Source organism: Equus caballus, chromosome 1, assembly GCF_041296265.1.
Source record: "Equus caballus isolate H_3958 breed thoroughbred chromosome 1, TB-T2T, whole genome shotgun sequence".
NCBI lineage: Eukaryota > Metazoa > Chordata > Mammalia > Perissodactyla > Equidae > Equus > Equus caballus.
The window spans coordinates 30961361-30984584 of record NC_091684.1 but is presented as its reverse complement, the minus strand read 5'-3'; the positions used below and the strand labels follow the sequence as shown (position 1 = coordinate 30984584).

Here is a 23224-nt window from a genome sequence, read left to right as displayed (position 1 = left end):
TTGAGAGCTAATTGACTAAACAAAAATAATAACAATTAGTATGGCGTTTATAACATATGTAAAAGTAAAATGTGTGGCAACAATAGCACAAAGATCAGGAGGGGAGAAATGAAAGTATACTATTGTAAGGATCTTATACTATACACGAAGTGATATAATATCACTTGAGGGTGGACTGTGATATATTAAGATGTATACTATCAACTCTAAAGCAAACACTAAAATAAAACAAAGAGTTATAGCTAATGAGCCAAAAAAGGAGATAAAATGAAATCATAAAAAAATTTTAATTAATGCAGAAGAAGGTAGAATAAGAGACAAAGTTTACAAAGAGCAGGTGGGACAAATAAAAAACAAATAGCAAGATGATAGATTTAAATCTATCTAAATAACAACATTAAATGTAAATGTTCTAAATACCTCAATTAAGAGTCAGAGATTGTCAGACTGGATTTAAAAAAAGCAAAAACAATCCAAGACCTGACTATATGCTGTCTATAAGAAATGCACTTCAAGTCTAAAGATACAAAAAGGTTAAAAATAAAAGGATAGGAGAAGATATCCCACACTAACACTTAGCAAAAGAAACCTGGAGTGGCTATGTTAATTTAAGACAGGAAGATTTCAGAGCAAAGAATATTACCAGGGGTAAAAGCATTAGTTCCTCAAAAGAATAAACATTTATGCACTCAATAACAGAGCTCCAAAATACATGAAGCAAAAACAGAACTGCAAGAAGAAATGGATAATTCTACAGTTACAGTTTGACATTTAAGTACCCTTTTCTCAACAATTTGTAGAATAAGTAGAAAGAAAATCAGGATAAAGAAGAGTTAAACAATGAACCAACTTGACCTAACTGACATTTACAGAGCACTCCACCCAATGACAGCAGAATCCACATTCTTGTCATGTGCACATGGAACAGTCACCAGGATAAATCATACAGTGAGCCACAAACCAGTCTAAATAAATTAAAAGAATTCAAGTCACACAAAGTATGTTCTCTGACCACATGGAATTAAGATATAAATAAAAACCAAAAGATCTCTGGAAAATCCCCAAGTATCTATAAATTAAAGGACAACTTCTAAATAACCCATGAATCAAAGAAGAAATCAAAAGAGATACTAGAAAATATTTTTAACTGAAAGGAAATGAAAACACAACATCTCAAAATTTGTAGGATACTGCCAAAGCAGCACTTAGGGGGAAATTTACAGCACTAAACATCTATATTTGAAAAGGAGAAAGGTCTCAAGTCAATGAGTCAAATCATTGGTGGACCTTAGCTTCCACCTTAAGAAACTAGGAAAAGCAGAGCAAATTAAATCTAAAGTAAGTAGAAGAAATGAAATAATAAAAGTCAGAACAGAAATAGATGAAACAGAAAACAGAAAAATAGAGAAAAATCAATGTAGCCAAATGCTGGTTCTTTGAAAAGATCAATAAAATTAATAAAACTCTAGCTAGACTAATCGGGAAAAAGAGAAAATAAAAATCACTAACATAAAGTGTGTGAGCAGTGATGTCACTACAGATTCTACACACATTAAAAGGATGATGAGAGAATATTATGAAAAAATAATGCCAATAAATTTAACAATTTATACGAAATGAACAAATTCCTTGACAGACACAGACTACCAAAGTTTACTCAAGAAGAAATAGATGACCTGACTGACACTTTATCTATTAAAGAAATTGGATTCATAGTTAAAAACCTTTCCACAAGAAAACTCCATGCCCAGATGGCCTCACTGGTGAATTCTAACAAACATTTAAGGGAGAAATAGTATTAACTCTTCCAGAAAATTGAAACACTGGAAATATTTCTTAACTCATTCTGTGGGGCCAGCATTACTCTGATACCAAAACCAGATACTCATTACATGAAAACTACAGACGAATGTCCTTTATGAACACAGGTGAAAAAATTCTAAACAGAATTTTATCAAAATGGATTCCAACAACATATAAAAAGGATACAGCAGGACCAAGTGAGGTTTATCCCAGGAATGCAAGGTTGGTTTAACATTCAAAAATCGATGTAATTCATCATTTAATAAACTAAAAAAGAAAAGCCATATAATCATCTCAACAAATGCAGAGAAATCATTTGGCAAAATCCAATATCCATTCCTGATTTTTTTTAAGTCAGCAAACTAAGAATAGTGGAGAACATCCTCAATCTGATTTTTTAAAAACTCTGAAAAATCTACAGCTACATCATCATACTTAATTATGAAAGACTGACAGTTTTCTCCCTATGATCAGGAAGATGACAAGAATATGCATTCTTACCACTCGTAATCAACTTTGCATTGAGGATCTAGCCACTGTGATAATAAAGAAAAGGAAACAAAAGCATTCATATTGAAAAGAGAGAAGTAAAACTGTCTTCATTCACAGATAACGTGATCATCTATGTAGAAAATCCTAGAGAATCTACAAAAATAGAATCAATAGTATTTCTATAGCCTGGAATTAAGAGAGAAATTAAACATATAAATAAATAAAGAGATATATCATATTCATGACTTGGAGAACACAATATTAAGATGTCAGTTCTCCCCAAATTGATCTATAGATTAAATGCAATCCCAACAAAAATTCCAGCAGGGTTTTTTGTAGAATTTGAAAGGTTGCTTCTAAAATTCATATGGAGGGGCTGGCCCGGTGGCACAGCAGTTAAGTTCACACATTCCGCTCCAGCAGCCTGGGGTTCACTGGTTTGGATCTTGGGTGCGGACCTACGCACCACATATCAATCCATGCTGTGGCAGGCGTCCCACATATACAGTAGAGGAAGGCGGGCATGGATGTTAGCTCAGGGCCAATCTTCCTCAGCAAAAAAAGAGGAGGCTTGGCAGTAGATGTTAACTCAGGGCTAATCTTCCTCAAAAAAATAAATAAATAAAAATAAAGTAAAATTCATATGGAAATGCAAAGGACCTAGCATTGTCGAAACAACTTTGAAAAAGAACAAAAAAGTCAGAGACTAACATTATTTGATTATAAAGTTAAAGTAATTAAGACACTGTATGAAAGTACAGACAGACAATTAGGTCAATGGAACAGAACAGAGTTCAGAAATAGACCCGCACATTTATGAACAAATTTTCAGCAAAGGTGGAAGGGAATTCAGTAGATTGTCTTTTCAACATACAATGATGAAAAAATCAAATATCTATATACAAAAAATAGGTTATAGCTTTAAATGTAAGACCTAAAACTATAAAATTTCTCGAAGAAAACACAGGAGAAAATCTTTGTGATCCTAGGTTAGGTAAAGATTTCTTAGACACAATCCCCAAAGCACATTCCATTAAAAAACAAATTGATAAATTGGACCTCATCAAATTTTAAAGCTGCTGCTCTTTGAAAGATATTGCTAAGAGAATGAAAATAAAAGCCACAAATAATTGAAAGGAAATATTTGCAAATCATATACTTGAAAAAGGTCTTATATCTAGAGTAAAGAACTCTCAAAACTTAATAAGAAAAGAACTCAATTAACCCATCCAATAAGAAAACGGCAAAAGATTTGAACAGACACCTCACCACAGAGGATATATAGATGGCAAATAAGCACATGAAAAATTTCCTTCATTAGTCATTAAGGAAATGTAAATTGAAACTACAATGAAATACCACCATGCACCTATTAGAGTGGCTACAATAAAAATATAGAGGGTTGGTGAAGAAGTGGAGGAACAGAACTCTCATCCACTGTTGATGGGACTGTAAAATGGTCCAACCACTTTGGAAAATGGTTTGGCAGTCTCTTAAAAAATTAAATATATAACTGTCATATGATCCAGCAATCCCACTCCTAGGTATTTACCCAAAAGAAAGGAAAGCATACGTCAGTATAAAGACCTGTACATGAATGCTCATAACAGTCTTAACTGTAATAGCCAAGAAGTGTGCTCTCTGAACCAGCAGCATCAAAATCACCTGGGAACTTGTTAGGAATGCAAATTCGCACATCCCACCCAGACCTACGGAACGAAGAGGTTCATGGGTTTACCAGGTTCCCTTTGAATTGGGAATTGCTCCAGCAATTTTTATCTGAGATTAATAAACGCTTTAGGTAATTCTGATGCAAGCTAAAGTGTGAGAACCATAATTCCCTACCCCCACCCCATTCCTTCCCCTAGATGATGCTGGCACCTCAGCCATACTTTGAGAATAACCACTTCAGAAATGCTTCTCAAACTTCAATGTGCACATGAGTTGCCTGGGGATCTTGTGCAAATGCAGATTCTCATTCAGTAGGTTTGGGAGAGTAGGGGCTTCAGATTCTGCATTTCTAAGAAGCTTCCAGGCGATACTGATTCTGCAGGCCCTGGGCAATTATGGTGAAGACCATTCTTGGAAATGTCCTAATTTCTTAAAAGCGGAGCGCATTTGGCTACCTCAGTTCTTCTTCCAGAGAGAATCCATTAAGTGTTAGGATGGAATCTTCTGCTCCAATACCTACACAGTTTTGGAAGAGAACTAAAGCCCTTCCCTCTCCAGCAGAAAGGGACTCTGTTCTGAAATGTTCTCTTGGCTGCTCTAGATTTCACATTCTGTTAGAGCCTAGCCCAGAGGTTCCCAACATTAGATTCACCTATAGAGCTTTTTAAAAATTCCCATGCCTGGTCCCCACCCCAGAGACTGTTTTCATTGGTCTGGTGTGGGGCTTAGGCATCAGCATTTTTAAAGCTCCACTGATGTTCTTATGTGAGCCCGAGCTTAGCATCACCAACTAGCCTTACGTGTACCCCCAGACTGCTCCTCGCCTCTCTAACATTCACTCAACAAATATTGATGTCACTCTCTAATTCCCAGACTCTGAGCTAATGTACTGGGGATAACCAAGATGAGTAAGCCATGGTCCCTCTCCTCAGGAAGCTCATAGCCTGGTGGGAGAGACAGACAAGTCTACACACAACATTCATATCTATGATAACTGCTAGAACAGAGGTATTTCATTCAGTAAATAGGTATTTAATGAGAATTTTCAAGTTTTAGGCACTAGGAATGTTACAGGGAGCAAGACAGACACAATCCTACCTTCCTCGAGATCATGCCCAACGAGAAGCCCAAGTCACATGGGACACAGAAGAGGGGCCCCTAATCCAGATTGAGAATGATCAGAAAAGTTCCCCCTAAAGTCCTGAAGCTTCCCTTGAACCTTAAGACCTCATATCATCCAGGCCCAAGAAGAGGGGAGAGTATTCCAGGCAGAAGGAACAGCATTGGCAAGGGCACGGCGGTATGATAGAACATCCAAAGAACTAGCAATACCATAGCTGAGGAGGCTTCCCATAAGCCCAACCCTTGGAATTTGTCTAACAGTTTCTCCCTCCACCCACCCGCATGCTTAAGGCAGCCTTTCTCCCGTCCCCTTAATAACACTCTTCAGGGTTCAGTCAGACACGCACAGTTCTCTTCCAGCCCATTCTATCGACCCAGGACTCCACAGTTCTGACACTGTTCATGAGGGAGTCTCAGGCAAGGACTCTCCTCCTCTCTTCTTCAGACCCCAAGACCACTGCCTAGAGATACCCTGGTTCCATTTTTCTGGTACCACCACCAAAAAAGGCCTCCAGATGGAGCCCTTTCACTCAATTCTTCTACCATTGTCAGACACACCCATTTTCGGTTTCCACCGAATTTCCTCTCCACTCAATTTCCTCCCCACAAACCCCAGGACTGAAACTTCAATCATCTTTTATCTGAGGAAGATGATCACAGGAAGCACATTCAATAGACAAGTCAGTTGAGTTGTTCAGTTTGAGCCTTTCCCTCAATTCAAGCAGTGCTGGACTCGTTCTCAGCTCTCTCCTCGCTTCCCCAGCTTCGGTTGAAGCCCATTGTGCTTCTACCGAAAAGCCTTCCCCAACGCCACCCACCTCCAGCTGGACGGTCCCCACCACTGGGCGAAGGTTTCTTTCCACCCGTACAATGTGTGCTCACAGAATTGTCCCCTGGATAATTTGATATCTGGGCACGGAAGACGGTAAATGTTTTAGAAAAAAAGTCAAGATCCAACATGCCAGTCCCCATCTCCTGCTCTCCGCCTGAGAGAGAACCAGAAGATGTTTCCCTCATGTAGAGGCTGCTGTCTGAGAAGCAAGCTGCTGATTTCCTCATGGAACAACCTGGTGAACCTGTTTTAGCCATCACAACAATGTGGCGGTTGCTTCCCCTGATTCCCCTCGCCACCTAGCGCCTCTCCATTCTTCCAGTCGTGCTTAACACCCAGGCCAGAAAATAAGACCCCAGCAGACAGGCAGGAAGGAATTGTTATGAATGTTCCTGAGAGCAGAAGCCATGCATGAGTCATCTTGGAACCCCACTTAGCACCTAGCACAGTGCTTTGTCTCCTCCAGGCAGATTGCTTTGTAACAGACACAAATGAGGCAAAAACTCATGGATTCCAGCCTATTTGAAGAATGGAAGCTGGAACAGTTCAAGGGCAATTCCAGGATTTACCACAGAGTCCACAGAGAGATTCGCTATTTCCCTATTTATTTCCACTTACTATGTCTGGGTTGAGAATGTGATTCAATCGCTCTGTCAGACAACACTTATTGAGCATACGCTGCCCACTAGTGCTGTGACACTGTGACTGTAAAATTCTCATGGGGCCAATCAGACATAAGGACTTATCCTACTAATGACATAAGTAACACTTCCAATGAGCTCTTCCTTAGCATGTCTGTCCACTCACTTAGGGACCACCAAGCTGCGGGGCAGTTGTGGTAGTTTAAAGATAGCTGTCCATTTTTTGCTCCTTTTCCTGTTGTGATCTGGAGTCGAATTCTTCCTTCCTTGAATCTGGCTGGCCTGAGAGACTTGCTTGACCAATAGAATGTGATGGAAGTGATATTCTGGGACTTTCAAGACTAGATCATAAGAAGCCTTGCAGCTTCCACCCAGGCCTCTTGGAACAATTGCTCTGGAGCAAGTCAGTAACCATATAAGAAATCGGATTACCCTGAGACCGCCCTGCTGTTAGGAAGCCAGAGCTACCCTCTGGGAGAGGCCACGTGGAGAAAGAGCTGCCTTACCAGCCCAGCTTCACATGAATGAGGAAACCTTCAGATGGCTCTAGCCTAGCTGCCATCTGATAGCAACTGAATGAAGGACACCACATGAGAACCACCCAAATGAGCTCATCAACCCCCAGAACCATAAGAGATAATAATACAGCATTTATTCATAGATTCTACATTAAAAACAAACAACTATGGTTAGGTAAGATATTATCATTAGGGGCAGCTGGGTGAAAGGTACACAGGAACTCTCTATACTATTTTGCAACTAATCGTGAGTCCTAAATTGTTTTTTAAAGTTATTAAAAAATAAAACACTAGGGGCTGGCCCAGTGGCATGGTGATTAAGTTTGGCACGCTCCGCTTTGGCAGCCTGGGTTCGTGGGTTCAGATCCCCGGCGTGGACCTACCCCACTCATCAAGCCATGCTGTACCAGTGACCCACATACAAAACCGAGGAAGAGTGGCACAGGTGTTGCTCAGGGCCAATCCTCCTCTCCAAAAAAATAAATAAATAAAACTCAAAGTAAATAAAACACTAGCCCACATGATCTAGAGAAGATCCATTTTGAAAGACAGCTGGAGATTTTACCTGAGCCATGTCCCAGATGCTGACGGTACCAGCACTGGCTGCCACCAACAGGTGTGTGTAACTACGGCCCTAAGTGCATCCGCTGGCTTTGAAAGCTCAGAGGAAGGCTGTGACCCCCACCCTCCCAATGCCAGTGACTCAGCCCGAATCCTAATGCTTCATTCGTCACATGCGGGTCTCCTACCAGGGAAACACCCAGCTCTTCCTTTTGTCTAGTGAGGAAAGAGACTGCTTTAAGCTCTTCATTTTTCAAAGACTGACATAACGATATGAACAGGCATGAAATGTCACTCAGCCGAAGAAGAGAGATTTTCCCTGCTAGTGGTTTTTTAAATACCCTTTTCTTTGGTTAAAAAAGAAAAGAGCTCATAACAAACAAGTGAAATCATGTCCTCATTCTACCGCGCTTTAGAGATGTCGTCCCTCTTCAGCTCTTCAGGGAGACCATGCCCCTCACAGACAGCATCCCCAGAGAACAGAACCCAGCCCCACCCCCCAGATACAGCTTCCATCACAGATGGTATCTGGGAAGAACAGATCTCTGGTGCTTTGCAGACTCATGGTTCATGACAGGTGGAAATAGCGACTTGGAGTTGGGAGCAGGTGGGCTGCAAGAAGAAAGACGAAGATTTGACAAAGTCAATAGAGCAATCTACAAAGACTTATTGGAGCACCTGATTTTTCTTAACTCTGAGCTAGGCACTATTGGGGAAAGAAGTGTGAGATAGACACAAAAGACTATGATGGAAAAGCTTTAAACTTCAAAGACCTAGGCTGATGTCCCAGTTTTCCCATTTGCAATACAGCCTTGGGATGGTTTTCCATTCTCTCTGAGGTGACAAGAAAATTCTCCTTACCAACCTCAGAGGCTTGTGAAAATCACAAGTGAGCGAGTGCTTTGTCAGCCACTGGGCCACTGAAGGCTATTATTATCACAGACCATTGTGTAGTAGGAGGTCAGAGAAGGAAGAGGGAACTGGGCAGGAGCTGTCAGGGAGGACTTGATGGAGGACATTGGTCTCAAGTGGACCTTGGAGGAAGGAAAGGATTGGGAAAGGCAGAAAAGGCATTCCTCCCCAGGGGAACTGAGGAAGGGATTTGTATCCTGTGGGGGAGGGATGAAAGTGAGGAAACTTGGCCTAAACTATGAGAGGGGTTTTGATTGAGGAACCATATGGAAAATAAGTGTAGGGAGATAAGCGAGCCTCTGATTACGAAGATCTAGAAAAACAAAGATGTAGGAAAGAGTAAAGATACTGGATGAAGGATGCTCACCAATTTCTTACCTGCAGTGTACCACAGAGTATATCCAATACTCCATTCTCCTGAAATAGTTCTTGCTCTGGTCTATACTGCAAAACCACCATAGTGAACTACATTGGACAGTGGAAATTATGACAATAAAAATAATTTAATCAAACAGTTACATTGGTGGATGCTATATGTAGGGAGGAGGCATTTTGAAATTTACTCTTTATGCTTTCAGAAACAAAATCATTTTTATCTAGTTGGATGTCTTCTAAAAGATGCAACAAACGTCTTCCTGTTTAGAGCTTTCTAGGAAAGGGAACCCTGTCCCCTTCTTTTCCTTCACATACTGATCTACTCCAGAGCTAAATCAGCACACTGACAAGAAAGGGCAGTTTGCACCACTACACAGTCCTTCAGCAACATTCAATCTGGCTGGAACCCCACATCTCCAGTCTGTCATATTCCCTGACCATGGCATCTTACAACTGTTTTTAGATGGTGGTATTCCACGGTAGTAGATAAGTCTCCTTTCAGGATAAAGACCATGAATCACAAAAGGATCTCCTGGTTTTGTTGTTTTTTTTTTTTTTTTTTTTGAGGAAGATTAGCCCTGAGCTAACATCTGCTGCTAATCCTCCTCTTTTTGCTGAGGAAGTCTGGCGGTGAGCTAACATCCGTACCCATCTTCCCCTACTTTATATGTGGGACACCTACCACAGCATGGCTTGCCAAGCGGTGCCATGTCCACACCCGGGATCCAAACCAGTGAACCCCGGGCCAGCGAAGTGGAACATGCACACTTAACCGCTGCGCCACGGGGCCGGCCCCAGGATCTCCTTTTTTTTTGCACAGTTGTTCTTAATACTTCTTTGGCCTCTCACTACTTTTGGGGTGGCCCTTCTATTTAACCTAACCTTCCTCCTCATGAAAAGGAAATAGCCAGAGGAGTCTAGTTGAATGCTGGAGGAAGGCAGGGCATGCCAAATGTAAGAGCAAATTCAGCCATATTGTGGCTAAAGACCATTTGAAAAGAATCATGCTGGACCTCAGAAGCTGCTGTCTCTCCTGGCATTTGCAAAAATAATCTAACAGTTATTTACGAAATTATGGCTCTTCTTTTTGGTCAAATTACTGCCTGCAAAACAACTACAACTACAGAGCCAAAATAAATAAAACACTTTCAAAATGAGAAAAATGTAGTTGATGCCTCAAAACTTGAAGTCTGAGATTGTGTCATGTTCTTTTTGTATTCCTGTTACCTAGCACAATAAACATTTGTTGAATGAACAAATACATTGAGTAAAATCTAATGGTAATAATAAATAACGTATCATGAAAATATGAAAAGGTGACGAATTTTTGGATCCAACACAAAAAGCAAATGAAAATGATCAGTGAAGAAATCCTGTGTACCCAATATGAGTGTAATCATGGCATCACTGGAAACAAACATATATTAACTTCCTACAATTCAAAAATAGCTATGCTAGCTTCTTAGTCTAGAGAGCAAAGCATGGCCATAATTTCCATCCTGAGGGGGCTTACAGATTAATAGAGAAAACGATACTTATTCAACAGAAATATCTGAAAACGATTATCTACAGACTGGCGTGAGAAAGACGGCATGTCAGAAATTGTGCTGGCAAGTTGGAGACTAGGTGGAGTTACTCAGGAAACGTGAAATTCCTTATCATCAACCACTATTTATTGAAACTGATTCTCCCTGATCATGGGGAGAAGATGAAGTTAAAACTGAGAATGAGGTTGAGATTGAGAATAAACTTGAAAATGAAGTGAAAATGAAGATTGATAATGAGAGTGGGGGCTGAGGAGAAGGAAGCAGAGACTGAAAGTGGGGCTAAGGAATGACTAGGGCTTGGTCATCTATACACACTGGGATATTCTTGTAAAAGGAGGGTGAATGGATTTCTTTCCAGGACTTTGAGCAAATTACTCATCCTTTGGGACTCCTAATTTCCTCTTCTGTAAATTGGGATCATAAAAAGTCATTCCACACATAATCACAACTCCACGTTTTCTATGACCTTGCATGCAGTAATATACATAAAAGACCTCTCACAGTACCTTACACATAGTAGAGACTCAATAAATTATGGCTGTCTGCCTCATATATTGGCCTGATGAATCCTTTCATGATAACTCTCCAGGTTTTCCATTCTGTCCTTGTCTTATTAACTGTCCATAGCTTTTGGTCCTTATTTCAGTTCTGCTGCTGATTCACCATATGACCTTGGGCAAATCTCATGTCCTCTCTTAGTCTGGGCTTTTCATCAATGAAGTGAGGATAATAATATCTGTCCAATACACCTCCCAAGCTGGTTATGAAGACAGTATATGTGAAAGTACCATGAAATGCACCAAGTGCCCAGGAAATCTAAGGTATTATTAGAATTAGGCCCTATATGTATCACTTCCCAAAACTGTGTGTCCATCACCCAGAGGCTGGGGTGAGGCTGGAGAAACACTGAGTAACTTCAGTGAAATCATTATTGCACAGACCCCCTAGGATGGTTTCATCAGCTCTGTGATTCTTCCATGGGGAGATTTGCCCACCAAAGGTGTTTGAGCCCTTTAAACATTAAATTGCAATTGCAATTTGAGGGTAGAAAGCAGAGGGAATCAAATGACCCAAAAACATGTATCAGGTAACCACAGAAACCATTGGACATACTCATATTACTATAAAAATTGTGATCGGCTCCATAGTGTACAGGTTAAGTTCTGCAAGCTCCGCTTTGGTGGCCCTGGTTCATGGGTTCAGATTCTGGGCATGGACCTACACCAACTCATCAGTCATGCTGTGGTGGCGACCCACATATAAAGTGGAGGAAGACTGGCACAGATGTTAGCTCAGGGCTCATCTTAGCTCAGGGCTAATCTTCCTCAGCAAAAACAAAAGACCATAACCTCTCACTTCCAGTAGTTTGGAGGTGATTCCAAGTTGATAGAAAAGACAAGGTCACCAACTGTAAGAATACACTCACACGTCCACACAGACATCCATATTCAGAGACACAGAGAGGGCTAGGCTTATTTGCAGGTTGACAAACTGATTCATGACCCCAGGAAACTATCTTGTCAAATACCCTAGGACGGAGGGGAATTAGATTGTGATGGACCTAAAATTCAGTTTCTGTCCTCTACTCCTAAGCATGATGAGAACAAATAGAGTTGATTTTTCCATGGGGTAGTTAAGGAGTTTTCTTTTGCTTTTGTTTTTCATAGTCCAGAGGTCTTCTATTTATTTGTTTATTTTTACACCTGCTAAGCAATGAATCATAGAGAATGGGTTCCAACAGCTCAGGCTTCTCTCCATTGGTTCTTACAAAAGTGTGCTTCTTGGGGGGCGGCCCAGTGATGCAGTGATTAAGTGTGCACGTTCCGCTTCAGTGGCCCGGGGTTCACTGGTCCGGATCCCGGGTGCCGACATGGCACCCCTTGGCACACCATGCTGTGGTAGGTGTCCCACATATAAGATAGAGGAAGATGGGCATGGATGTTAGCACAGGGCCAGTCTTCCTCAGCAAAAGGAAGAGGATTGGCAGCAGTTAGCTCAGGGCTAATCTTCCTCGGGAAAAAAAAAAGTGTGCTTCTCTGTGGGGAGCAGGCTGGTGCTTCAGTTGGACCCAGGTACCTTTCTCTTTGGCTTCCTTCTTTTTCTGATTATTTTCCTTCATATGTTTTAGGAAGCTAACTAGGCTCTTAGGGTGCTTAATATGCTCATATGTACATTAATTCTCTTGGCAAAAATCATGCCCTTAACTTGTTTGTTTACAACAATGCCAACAGCATGCTTGGTAACACAGTAGACTCTTCCAGTTTTGCTATGGTAACTTTAGTGGGGCATTCATTTGTGAATAGTGCCATTCCCTTGGTGTCAACAGTATCACCTTTCTTGTAGATTTGTATATATGTGACCAGAGGACCAACGCCATGCTTTCTAAAAGGCCTGGAGATCAGATAACAGTCATCGCTCCTCCTTCTCTTTGTGTTGGTCATTTTGGCAAATTACTGGAAGACAGCAGTTCCAACAGAAAAAAAGTGTATTTAAGATAGAAGAATCAATTGATAATTAAGCTTAGGGGAGCTCAATAAAGTCAACCTCACTAGAAGGATGGTTTGGGATAGATCATTGTGGAAGATGAAGGCAGATAAAAACCATTAAGAAGGACAAAGAGGTAAGAAGTGGAAAAAGCCTGGGAACTGAGTGTCAAACCTTATCTTCAGTGGTGGTTTTGTCACTAACAAGCCAAATAAATGACCTTAGGCCATTCATGTGCCTGTTCTGATGCTGGTTCCATTGTCTGTCTAATAAAGTCATTGGACTGCACACATGATTTCTGAGGAACTACATTGTTAGACACAAGTTTCATGAGGGTAAGGACTTTCTCTTTTACTGCTGTGACCCCAGTACCTAGCAAAATGCCAGCCCTCAGTCAATAGTTGTTGAATGAATGAATAATCTAAGCTCTCTTCTAGCTCTGACATCCTATCACTTTTGGCAAAATCACTTGATATAACCTTGGTTCCTCAGCCCCTACCAACCCCCAGTGAGTCTCGGCCCAAACCACCTCTTTGCCACACAACCCCTGTACATGTGGAGGCTAAAGGTCAATCTTGCCCACCCATTAAAAGCCACTGAGACAAACACTTCCCATTTACTCAAAAGGAGAAATAGCTTCGTCCCCAGGAGATCCAAGGGTGGATGACAAAATGGGATATGATCTGACCCTATAATTTGTAGCAGTAAAATTCATGACATATGGATCTTCTAATGGGGTACGATTAGTGGACAAATGAGGCTGAAAGGTCAGGTGTGTGACCTTCTAGAGTTAAGATGGTTGTAAGCGTACTTTTCCTTGGTTTAATAGCTTTCATTCTGAAAGTTTGGCAGCCTCTATCACATGGAAAAAGCCTTATCCCAAAGGTTGTAAATTCAAATGCCTTCAGGGGCTGGATAAGTGCTGCATGAAGTGGGTTGGAAATATGCCAATATAGAATGTAAGAAGTGCTCAAAGTAAAACAAAAAAAAAAATCTAATTCCATTTCAAAATGCTTTGCTGGCAAAAATATTGCTCCCAGAATCAGGCTCCTGGGTTGCCAGTTTGCAATCCAGAGTTACTTCATGATTGCCCTCATGATGGCGGGAGCCTCTCCAATGGCAGCTCTTTGAAAAACCTCAAGCACACAGTAGGAGTTTAATGAATGCTTCTTGAACTAATAGATTGTAGCGAGGGACTGGGATTTTATTGATCTGAAAAATCTGATGGCGTGAGTCCTCTTTATGATCTCTTCTCTCCACCTCGCTTCCCAGTAAAGTGTCTGCTCCAGGGCCTGCTGTTCATGTCCACACTTTCAGCTTGGTCACCTTGAAGCAAACTTGACTTTCGTGGGTTCATAATACTCCAGTTCTCATTTGTCATGCCTCTCTCGCTCTCTCCCTCCCCCGCCCCCCATCCCTCCTCAGCATGACCTCTTCCTCTCAGGAAAGGTCGATCATTTTATTCCCCATTCCTCTGTCCACTTCATGATTTTTGACCCTGACATCATCCCAGCTTTCTCTTTCTTAACCCTCCAAGTTCATGCTTCTCTTTCTATTATAAAATCTACCCAGTAAACCTATTCACATCACAATATTAATGACTTAATATGTTAGTCATTAAGAATGTTTAGTTTCAAAGGGGATATACAGGCAATACTGAACACAAAGGAATATACCCAGAGAATGAAAAAACTGATATTTGGCCAGCTGACGTTCTAGGTGACCCTCAGATCACAGTACAACTGTCACCTTGTAGGTGGAATAAAGACAATAAAGAGCCAGGTAAAATTTCTCCTATGAAGTAAGAAGAACAAAGCCGAATTGGTAGAAAGTTTAGTAGCTATTTGCTTAGGTTCGCACTCCAGTTTTGCTTCCTGCTAGAAGATCTTGGGCAAATTACTTAACCTGCCTATGCCTCAGTTTCCCCATCTCTAAGATGCAGGTAATAATAGTACCTATCTCGTAGGTTGTTGTAAGACTTAAAAGAGTTAATACACCTAAAGTCCAAGAAGAGAGCTTAGCAGATACTAAGAATTCAACGAGTGTTCGCTATTATTATCTGCAAATTAGAGGCCGTACCTACTTCATGGGGGGCAGAATTAGAAGGGTACCTGCATTAAAGGCACCTAGCACAGTACTTAGCACACAGTAAATGTTCGATAAATTCCTATGGTCATTAAAGCGTGTGATGGGCTGAATTATGGCCCTCAATGTCCAGGTCCTAATCTCTGAAACCTGTGAATGTTAACTTAAATTGGAAAAGAGACTTTGCAGGATCTTGAAATGGAGAGATTATTCTGGATTATCCAAGTAGACCCCAAATGTAATCATAAGTGTCCTATAAAAGGGAAGCAGAATCTCAGCAACAAAACAAACAACCCAATTCAAAAATGATCAAAGGACTTGAATAGACATGTCTCTGAAGAAGATACACAAATGGTCAGTAAGCACATGCAGAGATGCTCAACAGCATTGATCATTAGGGAAATGCAAATCCAAGCAATGAGATACCACCTCACTCACCCTTTAGGATGGCTACTATCCAAACAACAGAAAGTAACAAGTGTTGGTGAGGATGTGGAGAAATAGGAAACCTTGTGTACTGTCAGTGGGAATGTAAAATGGTTCAGCTACTGTGGGAAACATCGTGGCAGTTCTTCAGAAAATTAAAAATAGAATTACCCCATGATTCAGCAACTCCACTTCTGGGTATATATCCAAGAGGATTAAAAGCAGAATCTCAAAGAGATATTTGTACACCCATGTTCACAGCATTATTTACAACAGCTAAAATATGAAATGAACCCAAATGTCCATTGACAGATCAATGAATAAGCAAAGTGGTATATACACACAATGGAATATTATTCAGCCTTTAAAAGGAAAGACATTCTGACACATGCTACAACACGGATGAAACTTGAGGACATTATGCCATTGATATAAGTGAAATAAGCTAGTCACAAAAAGATAAATACTGTATGATCCCACCTATATGAGATAGTTAGAGTAGCCAAAATCATAGAGACAGACAGTAGAATAGTGGTGGCCAGGGGCTGGCAGAGACAATGAGGAGTTATTGTTTAGTGGGTCTAATACAGAGAGCTCCTTCCATGCTGAGTCTCCTTTATCTCCAGCAGGCTCTTTAGAGAAGTCAGAGGAACAAGAATCCTTAGAGATAAAGAGAGATATTAACACTTTTTGGGGGAAACACATTTTCGGATCTCTCTTGACCACTGGGAGAATCCAGGTAAATTTTCTTTTGTCCTGGGTTTAGAAGAAGGCAAAAAGCTGATACTCCCAATCTACTTGCAGCAGTGCAAGAGTCAACAGCCAAAATCGCCATTTTTGCAGTTTTTTAAAACAATAGAGCTTGTTATTTCTTTTCTAAATGCATCAGCAGGGCCAGTGGAGAAGGTCTGGAAAGCGACAGCTAAGATTAGCTTCCAACTCCCCACTGAGACCTTGAGTGGCTGTCAGCTCTGCAGGGAACAGCAGCAAACCCTCACGCAAATGGCCTATAAAAAAAGGTCTTGTCAGAGGCACCTTGACCTGCCAGGGCTTCTCTGGTACTCGGATTCCCAGCAGTCCTCCCAGGGTTACGCTCCCTTGCATGATGTATTTCCTCTGCCTTTTTTAGAGCTGCATTATGCTTGCTTCAGGAAACAGCCTCTTCCTTCTCATAAACACAGCCTTGGGTTCCTGACCAAGAGCCCTGCCACTCCACAGCTCCTTGTCCATCCATCACACCTTGCTGTCACCCTGGCCGCAATTGTGGAGAACTGGTCCAATTCCAGAGGTGAACCTGGGTGGGGACAAGGAAGGGGAAAGCCCTGGGAGCAGCTGAGGGTCACACACACCCAGTTCCAGCCCGCTGATGAATTCCCTGGAAGCTGGCTGGCCTGCACAGTGAGCGAGCCTTTCCGATGACCCAGCAAGTGTGATGGAAAAGTCTTGATAAGGTCAACACCAGAGCTCGGTTTGGCGTCGCCACTTCCTCAGCTGTGTGTAGTGCCCAGGTATAGAACAGAGATCCCATGGAGAGATTGGGGAGAGGTAGTGAAAAGCCCTCGCTCCTTGTAAGTGAGTGGTAATGACTAAGGATGGGATTTGAAGGATCGACATGACCCACTCCTAAATATATGCTCTATTGGCTCCAGTAGTGCACCTGGAATTCCCACCAATGGCTTAAAAAGAGCTAACATTTATTGAGTGCTTACCATGTGCCAGGCGCTATTCTCAGTGCCTCATTTAATTTTCTCCATCACTCTATCAAGTAAGTACTATTATTGCCCCTTCTTACAGAAATTGAGGCACAGAAATGTTGAGAAAGTTGCCAAAGTTCACAAAGCTGGTAAGTGGTGGAACTGAGATTTAAACCCAGGTGGTGGTCCAGTGTCCACACACACGTTTCACCATCGTGTATCCGACTACTCAGGGGCAGCTAAAATTAAAGTCAGGACTTCTCCCCACCGTGGGTTCACCTGTGGAGTTGGACCAGGTCTCCACAATCACAGCCAAGGGCATTGAGAATGCCTTCTAGAGTGCTGGAAGTGTTCTATGTCAGGATCTGGATAGTAGCTACTCAGACATATACTATATAATTTTCCATTAAGCTGTATACTTAAGATTTGTGCACCTTCCTATATGTATCTTATACCTTAATTAAACACACAGAAACTCTCTCCCCATTACTAGGACCTTCCCTATGAATATTTTGAAGGGCGGAACCACGTAGGGCATAAGGTGGTGGAGAGCAAAGAGCCTTGTATTATAGTCTCTTGCCAATATTTTTATTTAGGAAGAAGGTAGTTTAAATGAAAAATAACAGATTTGAATGCAATATATACATGCAAGAGAATGGAAGCTGGGACTTGGGGCAGCAGGGAGAGAGGAAGGAGTGTCCCATTACTTTGCCCTGGTCATGAGCCAGTGACCCCTGCAGAGAAGCATGAGGTGGTGAAGTGGTACATGCTTACTTTATTCGTACTTCGCCCCATTCATAATCCTTCAACCTGCTCTTTCCCCAGACTACTCAGTCCAGTAACACGCTCTCAGCTCTCATCACGTCCGAGGGCCTTTCCTCAGTTCTCATCCTCCTTGACTGTCCTGCAACCTTTGGTCTGTTGGCAGGCCCTGTCCTCGGTGATGGGACTCTTCATCACACTTTGGCGACACTACACCATCTTCCTCTTATTCTCTCTCCCTGATGCTTCTTCTCTGTCTTCTTCATTTGTTCTTGGTTTTCTCTTTCCCTCTCCCTGTGATCTACATATGACCTCACCCTTGGCCCTCTCCACTCTCTCTATCTCTATCCATCTCTTGCCATGGCCTCTACCTATTATCACCTCTGCTTCCATGATTCCTAACTCTACAGTCTTACAGATCCCTTTTCTGAGCTTCAATCCTGAATCTCCAGATGACCACTCGACACTGCTCTCTAGATGTTTTCCAAAGGCAATATGCCAAAGTTAATGGGTACTGTCATCCTTTCCCCAAAATCAACTGCAAGCCAAAATTCTTCCTTTCATCCAAGCTCAAGCCTTGGCATCTTCCTCTTCCCCAGTGTCCAGCAAATTCCCAAATCCTTTTAGCTCTCCCTTTGCAAAATCTCTCCAACTGCTTTCTGCCTCAAGGCAGACCCTGATGCGCCCACCCCCAACTCCAGGTGGAGGAGGTAGACACTGGTCTTTGGAAAGGTAGCGCTCTCCCAAAATAACTCCTCCAAAGCCCAGAATCTCACACCACTGACTCATCCCTGGGTGTAAAGCATCATCCTCTCCTGCAGCCCTCTTTTAAGATGCAAAACTCCTGGGAGGAAGAACATTTGCTTCTGAAGATGAGTTAGAATCCATTTCTGTTCATTAGTGTGTGGCCTATAGCAAGTCCTTAACTTCATGGACCCTTGGTTTTCTGGTCTATAAAATAAGGATGTTAATGTTTTCCCTAGCCACCTCACAGTTAATGTTGCTTTAAAGAGAAATTTCTAAAGACTTATGTGCTATTCAATATTTATGATTTTTCTAAGCTCCGCAGCAACTTTGTGTGAATGGTTTTCTTGGGTCCCTAGAAAAAGGACAAGGGTGCTGGGTACTTCAGGACAAGGAGCTTGCCTGGTTCCACCATTTTGCCTCAGAGAAGCCCTGTAATTCTATCATGTAGTTTTACATATGTAAAATATAAATATATGCAACATATATAACATCACATAATTATACTATAACATCACATAATTATATATATATGTATGTATACCTATGCATATACATGTAAATATACATGAAATCACTTTTAATATGTATTCTAGGGAGAGCACTGAGGAAGAGTGATTTTACTAAAATCTAGGAAATAATATGTAGGGTAAAATGTCACGAGGGCCAGAAAGTGTGTTAAAATAATTAGCAAAGAAAAAGAAATAAAAGAAGTGAAATGGGAAAATGTTAATAATTTTTAAATCTAGGTAGTGTATATATGGATGCTTATTATGGTATTCTAATATTTTATCTACTTTTACATGGTTCACATTTTTCATAATATAAATTTTAAGGTGTTACAGACAGGGAAGTAATTAATAATATAGAAAATGTTCCTCATATTTTATTAACTTTAAGAACTGAGTTAAGAAAAAATATATGTAGCATGTTACCATATTTGTACCAAAAAAAGGAAGAAAAAGAATATAATAATTATTATTTGATTATTACTGTGTGGGATTACGGTTATTTTTTTAATCATCTTATTTTGCTTCTCTGTATTTTGTAAATTTTACTTAGCAACTTTTTTGTGTGTATTATTAGATTGTGGAAAATGATACTTAGAAATAAACAAATAAAGCCTATTGGATGGTGAATATTTCAGAGACTGAGAATAACATATTGGTGAAACTCTGAAAAAAAGGGCACTTTCTCTTTTTCAAAAAACAGCTTTTTGGAGGTATTATTGATATACAAAAAACTGCACATATTTACTGTATACAATTTGATAAGTTTGGACATATGCGTGTACCCATGAAACCTCACCACAATCAAAGTAGTAGATATATCCATCACTTCCAAAAGTTTCCTTGTGTCCCTTTGTGTGTGTGTCTGTGTGTTAAGAACACTTAACAGGAGATCCACCCTCTTAACAAATTTTTTAATGCATGAACAGTATTGTTAACTATAGGTGCTACATTGTACAACAAATCTCTGGCACTTATTCATCTTGCACAATTTAAACTTTACACCAATTAAACAACTCCCCACTTTTCCCCTCCCCGAGTCTCTGCTTCAATGTGTTTGACTATTTTAGGTACCTCATATAAGTGGAATCATGCAGTATTCGTCCTTTTATGATTGGCTTCTGTCACTTAACAAATGTCCTTCAGGTTCGTCCATGGTGTTGCAAATGGTAGGATTTCCTTATTTTTTAAGGCTGAGTAATATTCCATTGTACGTATATACCACATTGTCTTTATTCATCTGTTGATGGACATTTGGGTTGTTTCCATATTTTGGCTATTGTGAATAATGCAAAACAGGCACTTTCATATATTTGGTGGCACTGTAAATTGCTATAACCTTTTTGGTGTGTGATTTCTCAATGCCTATTAAAATTCTAAATGCTTACTCTTTTTAAAAAGATAAAAATCTGAAAGAAGAGTGGAGGAAAAATACTAAAAAATGAAGCCTTCAAAAGAAAAAGTAGAGATGAAATGACATAAGAGTTCGTCAAGAGTGGATCGGTTGAATACATTACGGGTCATCCACACAATGGGATACTATGTAGAGGTACATTAAACAACAGCAGTGAAAAATGCTATTTGGTGGGGACATAGATGCAGAAAAGTACGTGCAGAATGCTACCATCTGTGCACAAGGCAAAAAAAAGAGAGCATGCACTTATTTGCTTGTATAATCACAAAATGTTTCTGAAAGTTACATTTTAAAAACTTATAACATTGATTGCCTCTAGAGAAGGACACTAGGGGCTGGGGCACATGAGAAAACAGGAGACCCATACGTTTTGAAATTTGAAAAACATGAACTTGATATCTATTCAAAAAAAATAAATAAAATTACAGTTTAATACAAAATAAAATGAAACAAAAAAGGGAGGATGTGGAACCAAGTCAGTACATTACCAGGTGAGGAAAATTACAAAAGAAAGAACAACTGGAATGACATCTCAGATCATTTTAAAAGCCTCTTATTCCTGTTTTGTTTTGTTTTGTTTTGTTACTATGATTCTACCAATTGAGACTGCTAGGAATAACAATGTTTTGTATTGACTTGCCCCATGGCACAAGTCTTAATGATGGGTTTGGAAATTGGGGTTCCATCTTTAGACTGGCCGTGTTGGGGAATGGAGGTGAGGTGTTCCTCCATCACTCTATGACCCATTCCTTCAGGACCAAGCCCTTCCTAATTGTTCAGAACAAAACCTGATAAGGCAACGTGCATATAGTTTGCTTTGGTGCCTCTGTGAGCACATGATCCATGGGACAGATTGCCTCTGAAAGTTTCCTTTCCCTCAAGATCCAGACTTCTGGGCTCCCTCTCTTCCCTTGGGAGATGTGTGCACAAGGATCTTGAGCTAGTGTGTATTAGGTCAGGCAAACACAGAGCTCAGAGAATGCCTTCTGGAGCAAATACAGGTGACTGGCTTGGGGGTTCTTCTTCTGTACATGTCAGGCTTGAATTGATTCCAAGTGGCATCCAATTCTGACATTTAGCTGTTCTGGGAATCCAGGATTCCCTCCATTACCCCAGGTGATTAAGGAGTTGGCTGAAAATCTAGGACATAGATAATTCAATTGATTTTTACATCCACACAGGTCTGACTCCTTTCTGAAATAGAAATTGGATGTTAGGATCCAGAATTGAAGCTCACACCATAGTCTTACCTTTGTTTGTTTATTCCTTAATTTTTTCACTTCCCAATTGTAAGACTGGGGACAGGTGACAGAATCAAGATTGTTGAATCCCAAGCTAGCAGTGGAGAAAGCTGAGAACCAATCCAGTGATACCATAGAATCCTCAAATCTCTGAATGGGCAGCATCAGGCAGGAGACTGGAAAGTTCTTGCCTGAGAATTTGACGAGCCCAAAGGAAATACCTAAAGACCCTGTCATCAGCAGTTCTGCAAAAAGCAACTCACCCAAATCACCATAAAGTGGAGCTCAGAGTCCAAAGCCCCACTCCTGCTCTCGGAAGGTCCGATCAGCATTTTAGGTGCCCACTCTTAATCACAACCAGACATTCAAGTATGACCAGATAGCTGAGGAAAGCCATTATCATGAAATGCAAAAGTAAAACCTAACAACAACAACAATGACAACAAACAGAAAAAATGTAACGGAAGAAACAGCAATTATGCAGAGAAGAAAACAAAACCCCTGAAAATTATCAACATTAGCTTCAAAGAAATAAGAGAAGATATTGCAATCATGACACAAGAGTAGGATGTGTGTTTCAATGAACTGACATTCAGAGGACAAAATTAAAAGGAGCTCTGGAGAATTAGAAACAATAAGGCAAGAATGAAAAGCTCTTATTGAGGAGGAGGATACCATTGAGGAAGTCTCCTAGTTGAGCAAAAAGTCAAAGAGGTGAGAAGGAGGAATGAAGAGAAAAATAGAGGATCAGTCCAAAGGATCCAATATCCAAATAATAGAAGAGAGAGAGGGGCTGGCCCGGCAGCATAGTGGTTAAGTTTGCACACTCCACTTCAGCAGCCCGGGGTTCACAAGGTTGGATCCCAGGCACCGACCTACACACCACTCGTCAAGCCACACTGTGGGGGCATCCCACATACAAAATAGAGGAAGAGTGGCACAGATGTTAGTTCAGGGCCACTTTTCCTCAAGCAGAAAAGAGGAAGTTTGGCAACAGGTGTTAGCTCAGGTCCAATCTTCCCCAGCAAGAAAAAAAAGAAGAAGAAGAAGGAGAGAGAGAGAGAGAAAAGAAAATGGAAGGGATAAAAATTAATGAAATGATCCAAGAAAATTTCCCAAACTGAAGGACTGAATTGATAGACTGAAAGGGTCTACTGAGTGCTTAACACAATGGATGAAAATAGACCCATAATAAGGCACATAATTGTGGAATTTCACAACATTGAGGAAAATGAAAAGTTTCTACAAGTTTCAAGAGAGAAAAGACAGATGATTTAGAGAGGATTGGGACTTCTCAACGCTAACAAGGAAGCAGAAGACAACGGAGCAATGTTTTTCAAATTCTGAAGGAAAATTATTTCCCAAACAAGAATTCTAGAACCAGACTATCA

At 40.8% G+C, this 23224-nt stretch overlaps 1 long non-coding RNA gene and 1 pseudogene across 3 annotated transcripts in view; both read right to left on the bottom strand.

Moving 5' to 3' along the window:
• LOC138915748 (uncharacterized) overlaps positions 1-23224 on the bottom strand; it is a 68138-nt gene that overhangs the window by 24104 nt on the left and 20810 nt on the right. The gene's annotated exons all lie outside the window — the stretch shown is intronic.
• LOC106782027 (large ribosomal subunit protein eL21-like) lies at positions 12108-12918 on the bottom strand (annotated as a pseudogene).